This window comes from Oryctolagus cuniculus, chromosome 18 (assembly GCF_964237555.1).
Source record: "Oryctolagus cuniculus chromosome 18, mOryCun1.1, whole genome shotgun sequence".
Taxonomy (NCBI): Eukaryota; Metazoa; Chordata; class Mammalia; order Lagomorpha; family Leporidae; genus Oryctolagus; species Oryctolagus cuniculus.
This window is the reverse complement of record NC_091449.1, coordinates 57,540,999-57,562,549: the sequence shown is the minus strand read 5'-3', so window position 1 is coordinate 57,562,549 and position 21,551 is coordinate 57,540,999. Positions and strand designations below refer to the sequence as shown.

General features: G+C 48.0%; 1 protein-coding gene and 1 pseudogene across 4 annotated transcripts in view; both read right to left on the bottom strand.

Annotated features, from left to right (window-relative positions):
- The window catches only part of ZNRF1 (zinc and ring finger 1), a 121,768-nt gene that overhangs the window by 35,674 nt on the left and 64,543 nt on the right, over nucleotides 1-21,551 (bottom strand). The gene's annotated exons all lie outside the window — the stretch shown is intronic.
- On the bottom strand, nucleotides 20,391-20,549 carry LOC127491409 (U2 spliceosomal RNA; annotated as a pseudogene).

The window sequence follows — 21,551 nt, the reverse complement described above, 5'->3', positions numbered from 1 at the left end:
CAGAGTAAAGCCACTTATTATGACAGATACCTTCTAACAAAAACAATGACACCAACTACACAATTCACATTCTCCATAAAAAAAAAAAAATTAGTCAAACTACATTAAAAGGTCCAGAGTGGGGCAGGTGTAGGTGGTTAGGAACCAGTGTCCTTTATTAGAGTACCTAGGTTTGATCTCCAGCTCTGGCTCCTGACTCCAGCTTCCTGCTAATGCAGGCCCTTGGGAGGCAGTGGTGGCAGCTCAAGTAACTGGGTTCCTGCCTGGTACCCACACTGGAGACCTGGATGGACAGCCCCAGCCTAGTCCCAACTGTTGTGGGCATTTGGGGAATGAACCAGTAGATGGGATCTCTCTGTCTCTGCCTGTCAAATAAGTAAGAAAAACAAAGCAAAGCAAAGCAAAACAGAACACCACAAGGGGAAAAGCCTCTCTTCCCACCTCATCCCAGTTTCCCAGTCCAATGTATCTTTTGGGGCTGGTGCTGTGGCATGATGGGTAGAGCCACCGCCATGAGTGCTGGCATTCCATATGGATGTTGGTTGTAGTCCCGGCTGCTCCACTTCCGATCCAGCTCTCTCCTATGGCCTGGGAAAGCAGCAGAATATGGTCCAAGGGCTTGGTCCCCTGCACCATCAAGGAATACCTGGAGGAAGCTCCTGGCTCCTGGCTTCGGATCCACCCACCTCTGGCCATTGTGGCCATTTGGGGAGTGAAACAGCAATGGAAGACCTCTCTCTCTCTGCCTCCCTTTTCTTTCCTTCTTCCTTCCTTCCTTTCTTTCCAAGATTTATTTATTTGAAAGGCAGAGTTACAGAGAGGCAGAGGCAGAGAGAGAGATATCTTCCATCCTATGGTTCACTTCCTAGATGGCCACAATGGTCAGAGCTGTGCTGGTCCAAAGCCAGGAGCCAGGAGCTTCTTCCGGGTGTCCTATGTGGGTGCAGGGGCCCAAGCACTTGAACCACCTTCTACTGCTTTCCCAGGCCATAGCAGAGAGCTGGATCAGAAGTGGAACAGCCAGGACTACAACTGACATCCATATGGGATGCCAGCACTACAGGCGGCAGTTTCACCTGTTACACCTCAGGGCCGGCCCCTCTGCCTTTCAAATAAATAAATAAATCTTAAAAAGTATCATTTATGTCCCACAAAGGACACAGACATCCTCCTATCTCTTTCTCTAGATCCCATTTCCTGGATTCTGTGGTCTCCTTTCTTGGTTTACTCTGTCATCAGGAGGCAGAACACCCTCTAGTGGCTCCAGAGAAGGGGTCAATTCTTTAAGCCCTGGCAGGCTTTAATCTACTCTCACAGGTCTGTGGGAGGGGCTGGCTGACAGGTGATGGGAGGTCAGCTTGTGCTCTGCCCACATTTGCTTCCACTGTCTGGGGGCAGGGGTTGAATTAATCACCCTCTGTAGTGCGAGGCACACCAGCCTAGCGAGGCCTTTCTGTTTCCATTCAGCACCAAAGGCCATCTCTATTCCGCTTCCCTGCAGACTCTCGTCTTCGTAAGCAATAGCTTCAATGTGCTTATGTGCACCCTTGGGGTTACAGGGGTGCTTGCAAAAACACAGACTGCTTTCTAGGGTAAGGACCGTGTTTACTTTCTGCTGACAGATGGTTCCCACCAGCAAAGAAATCTGCAGGTATTTCCCCGATGCTGGAAAAATGTCTTCTCTTCACTCCACTCTCCTTCATGGCTATCTCCCATTTCTTTGACTGAACCTCCAAAGGCAGTACACATTAATTCCCCTCTCCCCTTCTTCCCTAAGCATGTTCCAGCCAGACTTTTGTTCCCACAGCTCCTTTGAAACAGCTCACCCAGGCACAGCTGCCCTTGATGCTGCTAAACCAGGGGGCCAACTCCCGGTCTTACCCAACTTGGCCCCTGAGGCATTGGTGTGACCCTGGCTCCCTTCCCGTGACGCGCTCCCTCCCCAGTTTTCACTGCCTGTGCACTGTCCTCTCTGGCCTCCCCTCTTACCCAACAGCTGCTCCTTAGTCGCCTCTTCTCTTTCTTCCTCACCTCTTAACCTCTCAAGACTGCTCCTTGACCTCCAATTTTCCTCTTTCCCTTCTGACCCCCAGGCCTCAAATACCAGCTGCATTTTTGCTTTGTGTGTGTGTGTGCGTGTGTGCATTTAAAGTCCTTTCCTGTTACCCTAATGCAGAAATTCTACATTTCCTTATTCCTGTTTTTGGCCACTTATCTGCAAAACCTGGTGATTTGGGTCAGTCAGAGGCATTTTGGAATTCAGATTTTTTTCCACACTTGGGAGAAGATGATGTTAACAAACATCCCATAAACATCTAGGAGAGCACCACATAATTATACATGCTGGTAGTTCTAACATGAGCCAACAAAGAAATAACTGACTCATGAGAAGACCAGACAATTTTATCACTGGGATATTTGCAAGTCACCAATGAATGGCCTGGAATGCAATCTACTAACTGCAAAGGGAAAAATGTAACTTTACAAGGCAAATATTTGGAAGTCATTATCTTAACCAGATGATCAAACTTAACAGAACAGTGGGGAAATGTGACATTTGTTACACATCTTCTTACATAATATAACATGACACACACAGCAAAAACATCTATATTCTTGCAAAAAAAAAAGTTTGAACTGAATCTAATCAAGCTTTTGAATTAATGTCTAGTTTATAAAGAAATGCAAGGGATAGAGGAACATGTTAAATGACACCCTGAAGAAACAATCCGACAAATACATAATTGGGGCATTCTGTGGGTCAACTGTTCTGTTTTTTTTTTTTTTTTTTTGACAGGCAGAGTGGACAGTGAGAGAGAGAGACAGAGAGAAAGGTCTTCCTTTTGCCGTTGGTTCACCCTCCAATGGCCACCGCCACTGATCCGAAGGCAGGAGCCAGGTACTTATCCTGGTCTCCCATGGGGTGCAGGGCCCAAGGACTTGGGCCATCCTCCACTGCACTCCCTGGCCACAGCAGAGAGCTAGCCTGGAAGAGGGGCAACCGGGACAGAATCCGACGCCCCGACTGGGACTAGAACCCGGTGTGCCGGTGCCGCTAGGTGGAGGATTAGCCTAGTGAGCCGCGGTGCCGGCCTGTTCTGTTCTTTACAAGAAGTCAGTGTAACTTTGGTGGGCAGGTGCACACATGGGTGATGCAGGATGGGGTGGGTTCTAGATCAAGAGAATTTAAAGAAACAAAATAATCAAATGCAATAAGAACCCTGACTTATCTTGTTTCAATAAAGTCATCTAAAGAAAAGAAATTTTGATCTTTGTAAGGTCAATTCACAGAAAAATTGGTGCTCATTATAAATTTTTTTCTGAAGGTCTGAAAGTTTTTTTGTTTTAAAGATTTATTTGAAAGACAGGGAGAGGTAGAGACAGAGGGAGAGGCCTTCCACTGGTTCACTCCCCAGATGGCCACAATGGCCGGAGCTGTGCTGATCTGAAGCCAGGAGCCAGGAGCTTTTTCTGGGTCTCCCACTTGGGTGCAGGGGCCATCTTCTATTGCTTTCCCAGGCCATAGCAGAGAGCTGGATTGGAAGAGGAGCAGCTGGGACTTGAACCGGTGCCCATATGGGATGCCGGCACCTTAGGTCAGGGCTTTAACTGGCTGTGCCGCAGTGCTGGCCCCAGGTCTGAAAGTTTTTGAATGACAGTTAAAAGAAAAGCCACAGATGAATGATATATTAAGCAGGATAAATAATTACCACTTAGTTTCACTAGCTTGTGTATTACCAAGGAGTTCAGTTTTCAGAGCATTCTGGATTTCAAGTTTGTGGATAAGGGATGGTGACCTGTGTTACCTTTGTGATGTTACCATTCTCACTTAGGTCTTTAACCTTTCCTACTTTCAGAACCATGGCTTGGCAGTTTACAGTATCTGATACACTGAGAAGAATCCCCTTCTCTCCCTCTCTTTCTTCTTCTTTTTTTTTTTTTCAAGGTTTACATATTTAAATGACAGAGAGAGTTGGGGGGAGGGAGAAGAAGGGGGATTGATCTTCTCTCTATTGGTTCAGTCCCCAAATGACTGCAACAGCCAGGTCTGGGCCAGGCCAAAGCCAGGAGCCAGGAACTCCATCTTGGTTTCCCATTAGGGTGGCAGGGACCCAAGTATTTGGGCCATTTCCAATGTCTTCCCAGGCACATTAGCAGGAAGCTGGATCCGAAATGGAGCGGTTAGAACTCAAACCAGCAATCTGGTAAGGAATGCCAGCCTTGCGAGCAGTGGCTTAACCAGCTACACCACAACACTGCCCCCATCCTGCCACCCTTTCTTTCTATAGGTTGACTGAATTAATCTAAATATATTTAATAATGAAAGTTCTTCATAAAAATCCAGTTAGAACTCTGAATGAGGCTGTACTTGGAGCAGACTGTATTTCCCAAAGATAGCTGCACCAATATATATCTCTTATCATATGTGACTTTCTTACATTGTGACACTAGCAATCTTTTATTGAGAGATGGGATCCATGTTCTCTTCCACCTGCTTCAGCAACAGACGTGGCCCTGGTGATGCTGTGACCTTCAAGGTGAAGTCAAAAAGGCCATATGGCTTCTACCTGGCTCTCTCGGGACAAGGGCCTTGGGAGCCCGAGTCAATACGTAAGCAGTACAGCTCCCTTGAAGTTGTCACCACGCTGCAGAGATCACGTGGGAAACCTGCTCAGAAACAGAGACGCCAGAGCAGCCCCAGCTGTCCCAGTCCCCAGCTGCTGAGTTTTTCCAAACAAGGCAAAAGGCATGGAAGTAAAAGAGGCTTTGTGGTGGTTACAGCCACGGCCACCGCCTGACTGCAACCTCATGAGACGCATCAGAAGTCACAGAACGTGTGGCAGAGGTTGTTCCCAAGTTTCTAGTTGTAGAAGCTGTGACAGAGGCAGGCATTTGGCGCAGTGGTTAAGACACTGCTTGGTACAGCTGCCTCCTAACTCAGAGTGCTGAGGCCTTCCTTCCGCTGTTTCACTCCCCACGGCCGCAACGGCCGGGGCTGGGCAATTCCGAAGCCAGGAGCCAGGAGCTTCTTCCGGGTCTCCCACACAGGAGCAGGGCCCAAGCACTTGGCCCATCTTCCACTGCCTTCCCAGGTCATAAGCAGAGAGCTGGATCAGAAGTGGAGTAGCTGGGACTTCAACCTGCACCTATATGGGAAGCTGACAATGCAGGTGCCGGCCCCTGTTCATTTGTTTGAAAGGCAGAGTTATAGAGAGAGGGAGAAACAGAGAGAGAGAGAGAGAGATCTAATATTTTCTGGTTCACTCCCCAAATGGCCAAAATGGCTGGGGTTGGGCCAGGTTGAAGCCAGGAGCCTGGAACTCCATCTGGGTCTCGTAGATGGGTGTCACGTACTCAGGCACTTGGGCACATTAGCAGGGAGTTGGAATGGAAGTGGAGTGGCCAGCACTCACATGGGATGCTGGGGTCGCAGGTGGCAGCTTAATCCTCTGTGCCACAATGGTGCCCCAAGTTTCTGATGTTGAGCCATCCTTGTTCTGCGGCGGAAAATCGTACTTGCTGTGATGTGGATGTTTCTCAATACACTACTGGACTGGTCAGACAATTTGGGGATTTTATAATGGAACTGCTAGGGAGCTTTCTCACGTGTGACCAACTGCTAGTACTGGCAGATCTTTTCTCTGCAGTGTCTGGTTTCTTCAAAGACATATCCTCCAAACTTCTGTCTAAAACCCTGGATTTCCAAAATTAAATGGGAAAGATGTCTGGAGCCTCGCCTTAAGGTATGGAGACGCCCAACTGACCTCCTTGCTTCCAGTTTGGCACCTCCTTCTCACCTCGCCCACCTCAGGGCTCAGCTCTTCAGAGCTAATAGGTTAGTCATCTGTGCCTAATTGACTTATTAATCTGCTACCTTGTTTACTAAGCTACCCTGCATAAGCCCCAGTGTCTGAGGCCGTGGTGGGTGGGCAGCTTGCAAAACTCTTTTTTCCACTCATCTTGTTTATTATTTTCATGAGTTGAACAAATTGTTATTCATTTCATTTTTTCATGGCCCTGTTTTGAAGTTTCTACTAAGGTATACTATGGCAAATGTGTTGTCGTGTATGATCTGAATTTACACCTGTTTTCTCAGATGATGACTGAGAACTGATGATATGTAGAATCAGAAGAGAGGGAGTTGAAGAGAGAGCCAAAGCCAGGCCTCCTCAGGGCCTCGGAGTCACCTGATGGCAGAGGGCCACAGTGGCTTCCCCATTCAGACTTTCATACCATCCCCTGGTTTCCAAGGTTGATGGTGGTCTGGCTAATAATGTGTGGAAAGTCCAGATGATGAGCTATTAGCAGCCCACAAAAGGATAAAAGTTATTATAATTTATCCACACATTTTTTTTTCTTTTTCTTTTTTTTTTTTTTTTGACAGGCAGAGTGGACAGTGAGAGAGAGAGACAGAGAGAAAGGTCTTCCTTTGCCGTTGGTTCACCCTCCAATGGCCGCCGCGGCCGGCGCGTTGCGGCCAGCGCACCGCGCTGATCCGATGGCAGGAGCCAGGAGCCAGGTGCTTTTCCTGGTCTCCCATGGGGTGCAGGGCCCAAGCACCTGGGCCATCCTCCACTGCACTCCCTGGCCACAGCAGAGGGCTGGCCTGGAAGAGGGGCAACCGGGACAGAATCCGGCGCCCTGACCGGGACTAGAACCCGGTGTGCCGGCGCCGCTAGGCGGAGGATTAGCCTAGTGAGCCGCGGCGCCGGCCTATCCACACATTTTTAAAGCACCTTGTAGAACAGTGTATAGAGTGTGCCTCCCTCAGAAACAGAGAAACCCGCAGATGCCTGCATCACATGAGCAAGGCCATGCTTCTACACATGCACACTCGATGTTGCCAATGGCTACCTGGCCACCCACCAGTGACATGGCCTTATACATTGAACGCCCTGCAGCGTGTGATTTTGTTACAAGGGATTCAAATTACCTTCATAATAACAAAAACAAAAGAAAATTTTTAAAAATCAAGTCCCCTCAGTCCCCAAGCCCCACCCCAATTATCCTGGATATCAACTAAAAGTCATGGTGGCCAGGACTGCTGCTAGCAAGAAAGCACAACCCAGAGTCTGGGCTGGACCATGTGGCTCTGGCAGAAGCAGCCCTGGGGGAGTCTTGTCCATGGCAGTGGTGTAGGGCCACGTCCCCCAAAGGGGCTGCCCTACCGGCCCCAGCCCAGGGGCAGTGCGGGCAGAAGGTTCTACAATGAGAAGTGAGCAGCCACCCGAGGCTCTCGTGTCATCTTGCCTTCCCCCTTCTGTTTTCAGCTCCAGCTGCCTGCTTACCACACGTAATCCTCTCTGTATTACCAAGGCAATGTGATTGGTGTAATTTCTCACTCCATGAAAGCACATCTCCCTTCTCCTTTTGTGAAAGCACAGGACCTACTAAGCAGGGGCCACAGGCTCTCGAGATAAAGTGGGATCTATCCTCTTGCCCCCGCTTCTTCAGTTTGAGACCTGGGTTCTGCAGCCCAGCACACCCACACTGCTGTCCAGGGCCACCCTTGCTGGGCTGTGTGAGGGACACAGGACGGGCACACATGCTCGCTGGGGAGCGCACACACAAGACCAAGGCTGGCCGCGCAGTCAGTCCTTCCAAAAGGCTCCTCTGGTTCTCACTGACGCAAGGCACACAGGGTGCCAAGTATTGCAAGAATAGCTGAGTGCAGCCAGAAAAAGTCTTCATTCTCTCTCCATAGCAGCTCTGAGCCTGCTGCTCATTTAGCTTTTCCATCCACCCAGGAGGACGGTGGGAGGGGGAGGAGGAAAAGAAGAAAAGAACCTGGGCAGCAGCTCTCGTTTCTGGAGTCAGCCCACGTGCTGGGCACGGCCTAGGCACTTTGTTTGCATTATTACATTCAATCTTGTGGACCTTTGTTGGGTAGGATTATCACTCTCAATGTACAGATAGGGAGGTGAAGATCAGAAAACTATGAGTGACTTGAGCAAAGATCCCAACCAGGCAGTCCGAACTAGGGGCAACATGGAGAGAAATGCCCCAGGCAAGGCAGGAGGTGGGGAGGAGTACCCAAACCAAAATGCAGACTTGTTCCTCTCCTCCAGTCAAAACAGAGCAACTGAGTTTGTATTTAAAATCAGGCCCTGTCTCAAAGATTAGCTAATGGGAGACTCAAGGTAGGGGAAAGTTCTAGAAAGAATATTCCTATATTCCTTGGGGGTGATCTAGAAACACATAAGCAGGACTGTAAGAAATACGGGGGATGGAGCCCTGGGTTTTAACACAAATCCTAAGGCGGGAGATCATCTCCAATCCCTCTCCCTGCTGAGGGAAGCAGATGCACCCAGGGAGGTCCCAGCCACTTCCCCTCCTTCAACGCTGGACAAAAGCAGCCACTGCTTTGTGTCTGGAGTTCTCCCCCTTTTCACTCTCCTCTGGCTGAAATGGGTCCTTCTTGATCCCTGAGCTGAGCGGCAGGGGGCAGGGTCTGCAAGCCACAGCTGCAGGACATCAGAGTCCACAAAAGGATTCAAACTCTGCGTAGCCCACTCGAAACCACCAGCATGCGGTCTGCCTTCATTTAGAGGAGATTCAAACATTCTAGAGTGGATCAAGATCTTCACACTAACATTTAAAACACAAACAAAACACCACCATGTTGTTTCTAAGCTACATCACACGTACACCTCACAGTGGCAAATGCTGAACACTGGTGAAACACCACAGCAGGGCGGAGGTGGGAGGGGCGAGAGATGAGCCAGGATAAGGTGAAAGTAAAGCCAGGTGGAGCCCGGCTGTCTGGGGTCGGACTGGGATTCCTTCCACTGCAATCGAGGCTGCAATCTACGCCTCACCTCCAGGAACTACATCACCTACGTCCACCTAGGCCAGGCTGGAGGCATCCTGCTCACCTATCAGGGCGTGAGGAAGGAGACACTGGCTGGATAGGAGACAGGGGACTGCACAGGGAGCAGGAAGCACTCACATTCTCATGGGAGGTCTGTGCCAAACACGTGCCGGCTCTGCACAGAGCTCAGCATCTGTCTCCATTTTCAGACCTGGGAAGCGAGAGACTGGCTAATGCCTCTGTTCCTTCCGATTCTATGACTTAGGACTCAGAGATGGGACCACTGCAGTGTTTCTCTCACCCTGGGTCCCCTCAAGGGGAAGTTTAGAAACGACAGTGGGTTCTTCCGCTCGTGAAGCAAGGCGGTGCTATTTTCAGCCGAACAAGAGGAACTGGGAAGCCCCAGGCCTCACACGTGGTAAATGTTCTGGAATATTTTCAGAACTGGCACTCAGTCAAAGAAGAGTCTATGTTAGAGAAAGTGAGGGGATGTTTGCTGTTCACACAGACGGCTGACTCCAGGAGATTCCCCCTCACTCCTCCTCTGCACCATGCGCAGCCAGGCTCCGTGAATACCTCTCCGAGGGCCGTGGGGCAGCACCCCTGTCCCCTCACCAAGCCTCTGTGACCTCCGTGGCCTACAGCAGAGATGCCCTCCCAAAGAGATTCAGGACAAGGTGGGCAGGGTCACCTTCCTCTCACTACAGGTGCCAACTGGAGGCTGGTGAGGGCATCACAGCTCCTCCGGGTGACCCTGTTCCAAGCCTACCACTCCCCATGTAGAAGACAAAGGGTCGGTGCCACAGAGGGGTCGGTGCCACAGAGGGGTCGGTGCCACAGAAGGGCTGGTGCTGTGGAGAGATATTGGCTTCTGATACCACAACTTCTCAGGGCTGCACTTAATGCTGCTGCCTCCCAGTGGGACAGCCTCAAGGTGTTTCCCTTCTGAGGAGCTTCTAAACACACAAGATTCTAAGCATGTTATTACAAATGAGCTGGAACAGGTCTGTCAAAGCAAGTTCTTTAAACTCTCTCAAAGCTTTTGAAGTTACTGAACAGCCATTTGCTTAGATTGTTTTATGCAGTCTAACAGCGGGAACATGAATATTTTCTCACTGACACTCTGTGAAGTCAAAGTGTAGCCTAGTTTTAAGTTTCTCTCCTAGCCTGATCTGAAAGAGCCAGAGTATCAACCAGTGTCTTCTACCACGCAGCAGCAGGCTCCTGGGAACGGGAACCACGTTTAGGCTAACTGTCAGGAAAAGGCCTCAGCCAGGCCAGCAGCTGACCCCAAGCAGCCTGTTCCTCACATCAGCTGGAGGCGAGTGGTTGGGCCAGGCTGAGGCCAGGAGCCTGAATCTCCATCTGGTCTCCCATGTGGTAAGGACTCGATACTTGTGTGATCATCTGCTGGTCCCCAGGGTGCTCATTAGCAGGAAGCTGGAAGTGCAGGTGGAGCTGGGACTTAAACCCAGGCACTCTAGTGGGTGTGGGTGTCCCAAGTGGTGTCTTAACCGCTGCACCCACATCTGCCCCTTCTCATTTTTCAAACCTCCTCTTCACAACTAGGAAACTCCAGAACCCTCACAGTAAAGAGATGAGAAGAGATGACCTCAGAAGCCTTCCTTCAATATCAAGGGTATGGCCAAGATTAACCCTTAGGTTTCTTGACTCCGGAACTCTCCTCCAAACTCCTCAGGATTTCCTGAGTCTGGGGTGCCAGGGTGGATTCCATGGTCCTGGTGCTGAAATATACAAACGGGGTATACAAGGGGCTTCAAAAAGCTCATGGAAAAATGGAATTAAAAGATAATGTGAGGGGTGGGCACTGTGGCACAGTGGGTTTAGCTGTTGCATGGGACACCCACATTCCGTTATCAGAGTATCTGGGACCAAGTCCTGACTCCTCCGCTTCTGATCCAGCTTCTTGCTTATGAACACCCTGGAAAATAGCATATTATGGCTCAAGTACTTGGGCCCCTACATCCATGTGAGAGACCTAGACTGAGCTCTTGGCTCCTGACTTCGGCCCGGCCCAGCCCTGAATGTTGCAAGTGTTTGTGGAGCAAATAAATAATTTAAAAAATGATAATGTGGGGCCAGCACTGTGGCGTAGCAGGTAAAGCCACTGCCTAAGGTGCAGGCATCCTATACGGCACTGGTTCAAGTACTGGCTACTCCACTTCCAATCCAGCTCCTGCTATGGCCTGGGAAAGTAGTGGAAGATGGCCCAAGTCCTTGGGTACCTGCACCCACCTGGCTCCTGGCTTAGGATCAGCCCAGCTCCAGCTATTGCGAACATTTGGGAAGTGAATCAGTGGAAGGAAGAACTCTCTCTGCCTCTGCCTCTCTGAAAATTTTGCCTTTCAAATAAATATAAATCTTTAAAAAAAAAAGATAATGCAAAATGTTCATAATTTTTTGAAGCCCTCTCTTATTTCCCTGCTCTTGCCCCAGGTGCGGTCAAAGTATCCTAATTTAGGAAATTGCCATATACCTCAGTTTGGTGATCAAGTCCAGCATTTCCAGGTTTTCTACAATACAGAGAGGCTCCTCATATCCTGGTCTGGCTCAAATAATCAAAACAGAATGTTGCGCCGGCGCCGCGGCTCACTAGGCTAATCCTCCGCCTTGCGGCGCCAGCACACCAGGTTCTAGTCCCGGTCGGGGCGCCGGATTCTGTCCCGGTTGCCCCTCTTCCAGGCCAGCTCTCTGCTGTGGCCAGGGAGTGCAGTGGAGGATGGCCCAAGTATTTGGGCCCTGCACCCCATGGGAGACCAGGATGAGTACCTGGCTCCTGTCATCGGATCAGCACGGTGCGCGGGCTACAGCGTGCCGGCTGCGGCGGCCACTGGAGGGTGAACCAACGGCAAAAGGAAGACCTTTCTCTCTGTCTCTCTCTCTCACTGTCCACGCTGCCTGTCAAAAAAAAAAAAAAATCTATAAAACAGAATGTCTAGTCATATGACCCTACCCAAACAGTCTGGCTAATCCTCCAAACTTTGTAAATGCACTGGAGTAGAGGGAGAAATGGGATGAAGCAACAGAAAGAATAAGACTTCCAAGGGTTTAAAAAAAAAAAAAAAAAAAAAACAGACCTTCTGCCTGAAGGATAGAGGGAAGGAGTTAAATCCATCTGTCTAAGACCTTTGGCCCACTTTGAAATCGAATCATGCAAGTTCCATTACAGGTAAAGGGGAAATCTCAGACTTTTGGCTCCAAACCCTTCTCTGCTTACATCTTGAAATGGAAGGCTCAAATGAGATCTGAGAACAAACCTCAAGAGACCGCAGTCTGTGGACGGCAGAAAAACTGGTTCCTAGGAGATCTGAGACATATCACCAGAGGCAAAATTAAAAAGTCCATAGTTTTCTCTGATACATTCCCTCCCCCTGCCCCCCAGTATCCTGAGATTTATTATGCTTGATCTTGATTTATTATGTTGTGCCTTCTGAAATCCCAAGGCTAGCTGGTGCCAAGCCTGCAAGAGGGAAGAGCAGCTGCAGAGTGTCCAGAGGTGTGCTGGCACTTCCTCTGAAAAGAGCTCCAAGAGCAGGCAGTTTCTGTGGCCCTTCCTACAGCAGGCAGGCCTGGGGTATTTTGAGAGGAATACTGTTCAGCCTTAGAGCTTAAGCAGTTTTTGTTTATCAAGCACCTCTTGATCCAGGACTAAATTAATTCATTAAAAAAAAACTCCAGGTAGGCTGGCACCAGCGCTCACTAGGCTAATCCTCCACCTTGCGACGCCGGCACCCCGGGTTCTAGTCCCGGTTGGGGTGCCGGTTCTGTCCCAGTTGCCCTTCTTCCAGGCCAGCTCTCTGCTGTGGCCTGGGAAGGCAGTGGAGGATGGCCCAAGGACCAGGAGGAAGCACCTGGCTCCTGGCTTCAGTTCGGCGCAGCACACCAGCGGCCATTCAGGGTGTGAACCAAAGGAAGGAAGACCTTTCTCTCTGTCTTTCTCTCTCACTGTCTAACTCTGCCTGTCAAAACAAAACAAAACAAAACAAACAAAAAAACACTCGAGGTGTTAATCAAATCTGGTGATGCTTGCACACAAGAAAACAAACCTCTGTTGCCATCTATGTTTGTACCTCACTAAATTCCCTTTAGATCACAGGTCTGTTGTTTGGATTGATGAAGCACAGAACATGCATCTGAACTGTGCTTTAGTCAAAGGGAGGAGGAGGATGACAAGGGAGAGGCGTTCTAAGGGCCTTGGAGCAATCTGATTCTTAATGAGGAAAAACCCCAGGAGATGGGAGAAACTCGGAAAGGAAGGGCAACAGCATCACCCGGTAAGGAGAAAAGCATCACCAAGAATCCTAAATCTGGAATTCCGACCACCTGATGCCACAATGCGAGACTGAATGCATCAGGGGGAGGAATCCAGTGGCATTAAAGTCTCTTCCATGAGACAAGCCCCGGGAACCTATAAATAAAGGTTTGTCTTCTCACACCACAGGACTTGTGAACTTCAATATTTTTCTTTAAGTCTTTGTTTCTCTTCTTGTCAAAGAGGACCAATTCCAGACTTTTTCTTCAGGCAAGGGTAAACAAAAATATCAGACAAAATTAAACACCTGACTTTCAAACCTGTTCTGGTCATAGCCACTACAATTTATGAGCAATACTGTCACTCAAAGTAACAGAATCCTTGGCCCAACCCTAACTCTTCCAGGGCCTCAGGCCATAGCTGCCTGATGAAGATGTGAAGGAACACATAGCCATTTCACTTGCAGGTTGAAAACTACAGAATTAGATGAATCCTCTTATAGGTCAACTCCTTTAAACCCTTACCTCTTTTTTTAAAAAAAAAATTTTATTTAATAAATATAAATTTCAAAAGTACAGCCTTTGGATTACAGTGCCCCCCCCAATAACTTCCCTCCCACCCGCAATGCTCCCATCTCCCGCTCCCTCTCCCATTCCATTCACATCAAGATTCATTTTCAATTATCTTTATATACAGAAGATCAATTTAGTATATATTAACTAAAGATTTCAACAGTTTGCACCTATACCAAAACACAAAGTGTAAAATACTGCTTGAGTACTAGTTATAGCATTAATTCACATTGTACAACACATTAAGGACAGAGATCCTACATGGGGAGTAAGTGCGCAGTGACTCCTGTTGTTAACAATTGACATTCTTGTTTACGGCGTCAGTAATCACTCTAGGCTCTTGTCATGAGTTGCCAAGGCTATGGAAGCCTTTTGAGTTTGCCAACTACGATCTTATTTAGACAAGGTCATAGTCGAAGTGGAAGTTCTCTCTTCCCTTCAGAGAAAGGCACCTCCTTCTTTGATGGCCCGTTTCTTTGACTGAAACCCTTACCTCTTAAAAAGATTCCAATTTATCTTTATGGATCCTTAAATTTCAAACAAAGCACACACACACACACACACGAATTTCTCAAGTGACATGGGGAGAAGAATATGCAGAAATAACCATCAGCTACCAACAGCTAAAATGAGCATGGTCCTATTCCAATGCCATATACATCTAAGCGGCTTGCCTGGCAAAGGAACTGATGTAAATTCCAAGCAGCCCAGGGGAGGCTTTGGGTCATCTGCTAACAAATGTCTTTGCTTAGGAAATACCAGAGCAGAAACAACTGCTTGCTTTCTTTGAAGCTTGTGGTAAAAGTCACCTCCGGGTCCTGGGAGGATATGCCCAGTAAGAGACGATGGTGGCTTTCCCAGGGAGAGCTGATTTTAATTGGAAAGGCAGTAATTAGCTCCAAGAGCCCAGAGTTTATGCTGTTTTCCTTATGGAAAACTCAGTCATTTCACCTTTCAGCTCATTTGGAGAGCAAAGTGGAGTCCTGAAGTCAGAGCTGGGGATTTTTTTGTGCTTTTTCCTGCAGAAGTCAGGCTCCACGGTCCGGCAGGAAGGAGTTTCTTCCTCCAGGTGGGCAGCTGGTGTGTCCACAGCATCTGGACTTTGTGAGCTATAGGGCAGAAGAATTTAGTATTTCCCCTCTAGAGGTTCAATATTTGAGGCTGAGTAAACTGGCAGGAGATAAACAGGAGAAAGGTATACACATTTATTAACAATCAAGTGCATGGGAGTTACAAAGTACAAAACTCAAAGAAGCAGGGCCAGACTTAAATAGCATTCTGAGCTGCATAAACAAGGAGGGGCTTGGGATTTCTGAAGGAAGATGGCAACAGGAAAGAGTAAGGGAATGGGGTCTCCTAAGGGAAGACAGGCCGAGGCACAGGCAGGTAACGGATAGTGAACAAAGGCTGTCTCTCTAGCCAAATAAAGTCTCTCAGGTAACAGCGTCAGGAGAACAGATGACCTCTTGTGGTCTCTCTGGGCTGGGTGTCAAACCCCGAGTCACTCTCAGGGAGGGCGGAGTCGTGGGAACTGCATTCCTCCTGAAGGGATTTCCCGCCGTCAGAGAAGGGAACTTCAGAGGCGGCCCCGCCACACACAAGTTCCCCTTCAAGCTCTTTCCCTTTACAGTAGTCACCAACTCGCCACACTTTGGGGAATGCTTTCTGGGCCCCAACAGGAGTAAGGAAAAGGCACCTTCCAGGGGGACAATCTGTCCAACAGCAAGGCCTTACTGCTGGAGGACAGACTATGACCTGTTCCTGGGTCAGTAACATGGAAAAGTGGGGAAACCAACTTCTTCAGAACAAGACACCCATTCCTGTACATCGGGGCCCTGGCTGTGCCGCGAGAAGGTGAGACTCCCATGTGGGGGACTAGAAAAACGAAATGGATGCACACCAAGGGAGGAGTGGTTCTAAATCCCAGTAGCCGGTAGCCACTTTATTTATTTATTTTTTTAATTTGACAGGTAGAGTTATAGACAGTGAGAGAGACCGAGAGAAAGGTCTTCCTTCCGTTGGTTCACTCCCCAAATGGCAGCTATGGCCGGCGCTATGCCGATCCGAAGCCAGGAGCCAGGTGCTTCCTCCCGTCTCCCATGCGGGTGCAGGGCCCAAGCACTTGGGCCATCCCCCACTGCCTTTCTGGGCCACAGCAGAGAGCTGGACTGGAAGAGGAGTACCTGGGACTAGAACCCAGCGCCCATATGGGATGCCAGCCACAGGTGGAGGACTAACCAAGTGAGCCATGGCGCTGGCCCCCTAGTAGCCACTTCATTTAAACCAGAGCAATAGTGCCTTTAAAAAGCGTTAGGATGGAAGCAAGGGGGAAAGAACGACAATGTTCCCACACTTCTCAGTTCACCTCCTGCATCAACATAGCACAAGGTGATATCTAACCGTGCTTGCTGGGAGAGGGAAGCCATCTCTCTACAAAGGAACATCTGCCAGCCCATTCTGCTTGCTACAAAGGGCTTCTTTCTTGGTTTGTTCTAGGAAGCGGATACAATTTCAGTAACAGGTTCAATAAGACCTCTGCTACTTTTTTTTTTTTTTTTAAAGATTTACTTATTTATTTGAAAGGCAGAGACAAAGACAGAGAGAGGCCTTCCATACGCTGGTTCACTCCCCAAATGGCTACAACGGCCAGAGCTGGGCTGATCCAAAGCCAGGAGCCAGGAGCTTCTTCCAGGTCTCCCACACATAGACCCTCCACTCTTTTATTTAGTGCTTAAAACAAGAAAACTACACAGGAGACCAGACCAGGAAGAAAGTCAGACACTCTTGTTTGGACTTGACCAGTAAGTGAAGTCTATGCATAAGACAACAAGACCTGAGGCTGTCCTACTGACAGGGTCAGTGAAAGCCACAGCACCATGGCCATGGAGCAACTCCCACATTCCTAAGAGGCCCGGTTCCACAGAAACAGTGGGATCAATATCAGGAAAGAAATCAAGTAATGCCGTCACCGAACTCAGATGGAGGAAACGGTTATGGGAACACAAACACCAGAATACTAGTCCCCCTTCCCACCACCCCATCCATGGCTTCACTTCCCCTGGTTTCAGTTGGCCTCAGTCAACTGTGGTCTGAAAGTATCAAACAGAAAATTTCAGAAATCAATAATTCAGAAGTTTTAAAGTATGTGCCGTTCTGAGAAGCATGAGAAGATGGCATGCCATATGCCTGTGGCGTGCATCACCTCTTTGTCCAGTGTATCCACACTATGTATACGGTATTCACTCATGAGGTCTCAGGGATCAGATTTGACTGTCACAATAACACAGTGCTTATGTTTGAGTAATCCTTATTTCATTTAATAATGGCCCAAAAGTGCAATAAGTAGTGACAGAGGTAGTGATGCAAAAAAGGCACCAAGGCAAAGAACATGGAAGGGCAGATTAATTCTGGTATTATGTGGGCAATACTTAAGGACACACAAGAAAAAACAGTACTATCCATGGTTTCAGGCATCCACTGAGGGTCTTGGAAAGAGTCCCCCATGGATAAAGGAAGACTACTGTATTATCTGACTGCCAAATTATCAAATCACTGTTTAAAATAAAAATCAATGATTCCTCAGACACTTAATTATAGGTATCTGGCTTAGAGACCAGTGCAGATGTTAACCCATGCATGAGGTCTGAGAAGTCTCTGATACGTGACCTTTCCCAAACCTTGTCCCCTGCCCGACAGGTCTCAGAAGGGAAACAATGAGGCAGTGCTCATCTTGCTCCTTGAGCCACCAAGGTCAATAAAGCAGGCAGGATGGACAGGGTACAAAAAAGGCAAACAGGCATCAGTTTTTCCCAGCAAGGCCGCCCCTCCCCACAAGCAGACTTCTAGGACCAGAGCCCTCAGAGCAACCTGGCTCTCCCAACAGTGGTTGCTGGGTTTTATTTTCCCTCTTCAAACCAAAACTGATGAAAGCAGGAACTACATTTCTATCTAGATTGACACAGTTAAGGTCCTTCATGCTGAGGAAGACAAAACACATATGTAAAAACGCTCTGCTTGAGGCTGGCACTGTGCCACAGTAGGTTAAGCATCCGCCTGTGGCATCAGCATCCCATATGGGTGCTAGTTTGAGTCCTGGCTGCTCCTCTTCTGATCCAGCTCTCTGCTTATGGCCTGGGAAAGCAGTGGAAGATAAACCAAGTGCTTGGGCCCCTGCACCTATGTGGGAGATCTGGAAGAAGCTCCTGGCTCTTGGCTTTGGATAGGCCCAGCTCCAACCATTGTGGCCATTCGGGGAGTGAACCAGCAGATGGATGACCTCTCTCTCTGTCTCTCCCTCTCTCTCTAACTCTACCTCTCAAATAAATAAATAAATCTTAAAAAATAAAAACAAAAAAAACCTACAACACTTTGCTTGTTTCAACACAGCAGGCTGATTATTTTCTCTATGGATTTCTGCCTGTTCTGTAAGAACCATAAAACTAAAGGAACTTGTTGGGCATGGGGCAGTGGGTTCATATCAAGCAAACTGTCAACAAGATAGGAAGAAATAATTTAAAACAGGAGAAAATCTATTGGCAGAAAATCAATCCAATAAAAAGCAAGTTTTGACCAGGGCTTGCGAAGGTTCTAGTCATCAAAGGGAATATATAACAAGACAACCTGAGCTGCCTAGATGAGCCAAACAGGCCAGGGAACACTGCAGCAGAGATGGTTCAAAGAGGGAGCCACAAATTACTTGGGAATAGCCTGAAGGTTCTTATCTAAAGGCTAGATTTTCTTGAAAAATGTGACATGTGCATAGCAAAGCACAAACTGAAAAGACATAATCTGAGCTTATGAGGAAATAACTCTATTTGTATGAGTCAAATTTGCTTACTTAATCCTTGAAATGTGTTTTGCAGCATGAGGCATGCTTATGATGGAAACTGGGGATGTAAAGTGGGGAAATTTCTGGGCTCACAGGCCCCTGGCAGCTTGCAGATAATGGGCATTTGCAATTACCTTTCCTGTTGGGTACTCGAGTCAGAGAACCTAATTCTTTCCTGACCCCCTGTTCCCACCTCATATGTGTATTTAGGTAATAGGTATTTAAGGTTCTAGCCACCTACCTGAACTAATTTTAAAAGGTAGGTGGGAAGTGAGATGAAATCCCCTAGATTTCCTCTGAGATCCATAAATTGGATCAAGAGGGCAATTGGCCTATACTAGGGCAGGACAATAACTGAAAGTCCAGAGCCAGGCCGGTGCTGTGGCGCAGCGGGTTAAAGCCCTGGCCTGAAGCGCCGGAATCCCATATGGGCGCCGGTTCTGGTCCCGGCTGCTGCTCCTTTGATCCAGCTCTCTGCTGTGGCCTGGGATAGCAGCAGAGGATGGCCCGGGTCCTTGGGCCCCTGCACCCTTGTGGGAGACCGGGAGGAGGCTCCTGGCTCCTGGCTCCAGATCGGCACAGCTCCGGCCACTGTGGCCATCTGGGGAGTGAACCAGCAGATGGAAGATCTCTCTCTCTCTCTGTGACTCTGTCTTTCAAATAAAAAAAATAAATATTAAAAAAAAAAAAAAGTCCAGAGCCTGCACTGTGGCATAGCAGGTAAAGCCTCCACCTTCAGCACCAGCATCCTATATGGGTGCCGGTTCAAGTCTTGGCTGTTTTTTTTTGTTTTGTTTTGTTTTGACAGGCAGAGTGGACAGTGAGAGAGAGAGAGACAGAAAGAAAGGTCTTCCTTTGCCGTTGGTTCACCCTCCAATGGCCGCCCCGCTGCAGCTGGCACACCGTGCTGATCCGAAGGCAGGAGCCAGGTCCTGGTCTCCCATGGGGTGCAGGGCCCAAGCACTTGGGCCATCCTCCACTGCACTCCTGGGCCACAGCAGAGAGCTGGCCTGGAAGAGGGGCAACCAGGACAGAATCCGGCGCCCCGACCGGCACCGCAGGCGGAGGATTAGCCTATTGAGCCTGCTCCACTTCTGATACAGCTCTCTGCTGTGGCCTGGGAAAGGAGTAGAGGATGGCCCAAATCCTTGGGCCCTTGCACCCATATGGAAGACCCAGAAGAAGCTTCTGGCACAGCTCCAGCCATTGCAGCCACCAGGGAAGTGAACCAGCAGATGGAAGACTCTGCATTCTCTCTCTCTGCCTCTGCCTCTCTGTAGCTCTGCTTTTCAAATAAACCTTTAAAAACAAAACAAAACACAGAAAATGTTAAAAAGTCTTAAATCATTCAAACTACAATCTGAGCAGGGGAGTACAGTAATTTTGCTCCTGATGTTCAATCACAATGAAAAAGCCATCCTCACACATTTAAATGTTGATGTACTGATGCTGTGGCATAGTGGGTAAAACCATTCCCTGTGATCTTGGCATCCTGTTTGAGCACAGGTTTGTGTTGTGGCTGCCCCACTTCTGATCCGGCTCCCTGTTAATGGCTGGGAAAAACAGAAGATGGCTCAAGTGTTCGGGCCCTTGCCACCCACATGGGAGAAACAGATCAAGCTCCTGGCTCCTGGCTTCAGCCTGGCCCAGCCCTGGCTATTGGTGCTATCTTGGGGAGTGAACCAGTATATGGAAGACTGTCTCTCCTTTCTCTCTCTCTCTCTGTAACTCTGACTTTCAAATAAATACATAAATCTTTAAATAAATTTAAAAATTAAGCAAGCGTCTACAATTTCACTATACTCCCTACTACTTTCCACTATCCCAGGCCCTCTTTAATCCCCCATCATTTGAAAAAATAATTTATAAGACTCTTGTTACCAGGGTTATTAATAACTTAGAAGCTAAGGTTCTAGGACTTGCTAAATGATGAGAAGGATAACAATTGTAGTCATTTGCTTCAAGTTCACAGAACAAAAAGTAAATCTAAGTCTTAAAAACACTTTAAAATGCTCAGTCTCAATCTTATTCTACTTGATCTTAGCCAAAAGGCCGAGAAGCGATCTGTCTCAATTTTGAAAATGAAGGTCATGGGAAAGTCCAATGACAGTAACACAACAGAAAATTCTACTTACAAAGACCTACTACTAGGGCCAGAGCTGTGGTGCAGGCAGGTTAAGCCAAGTCCTGCAGGGAGTCCCGGCTGCTCTGCTGTGCCTGGGAAAGCAGGGGAGGATGGCCCAAGTCCTCAGGCCCCTGCACCCATATGGGCGAGCCAGAAGAAGTTCTGGGCTCCTGCCTTCAGCCTGCCCATCCCTGGCCATTGCGCCATTTGGGCAGCAGTGGATGAAAGATTCTCTCTCCTTCTTTCACTCTGGAGTTCTACTTTCAAATAAATAAATAGATAAATTAAAAAAGAAAAAAGATCTACTACTGAACAACAAAAAAGAACTGGAAATCCCAAAACCAAGGGAACAACTAAAAGAGGGCTGAAGGAGAGGAAGCATTCTCTTCTGTGCTACACAGAGGCAAGGAAGTCTCTTCCACCATCCATCACTACAGGCCTGTACCTCCTATTCCCTTCTTAAGATAAACTCACAATCAAAAATTACAAAACATACAGAAAACAATTCAACATGGGCAGAGAGGGTAGAGCTCAGAAAACAGCACAATCTGACAGACCTTGTGAAATAAATAGACTTTAAGATTAAAGACACAAAAGATTCAAAATTCCAAAGAATAAGGAAGGAAGGGAAAGAAGGAAGCTAAACAATTTCTGGAAATGAAAAAAAATAGTTATTAAAATCCTAAAAAAAAAAATCAATGAATGCAAGGATTATCCATGGGTTCTAAAAACCAATGACTCAAAGGTTCCTGGGAAACAGGATATTCACACAATTTCATTGTCGAGCTTTTTCTAGCAGAAACCACCTTAACTAAGTTATGGAACAAACTGACATTCTGGGATTCCAGGTACAACGTAGCAGGAAGGACACAGACCACCTAAAGTCCTTTCTGTAAAAATGTTAAACCTGAATCCAAATGCAAGGGAGCAACCAGACAAAT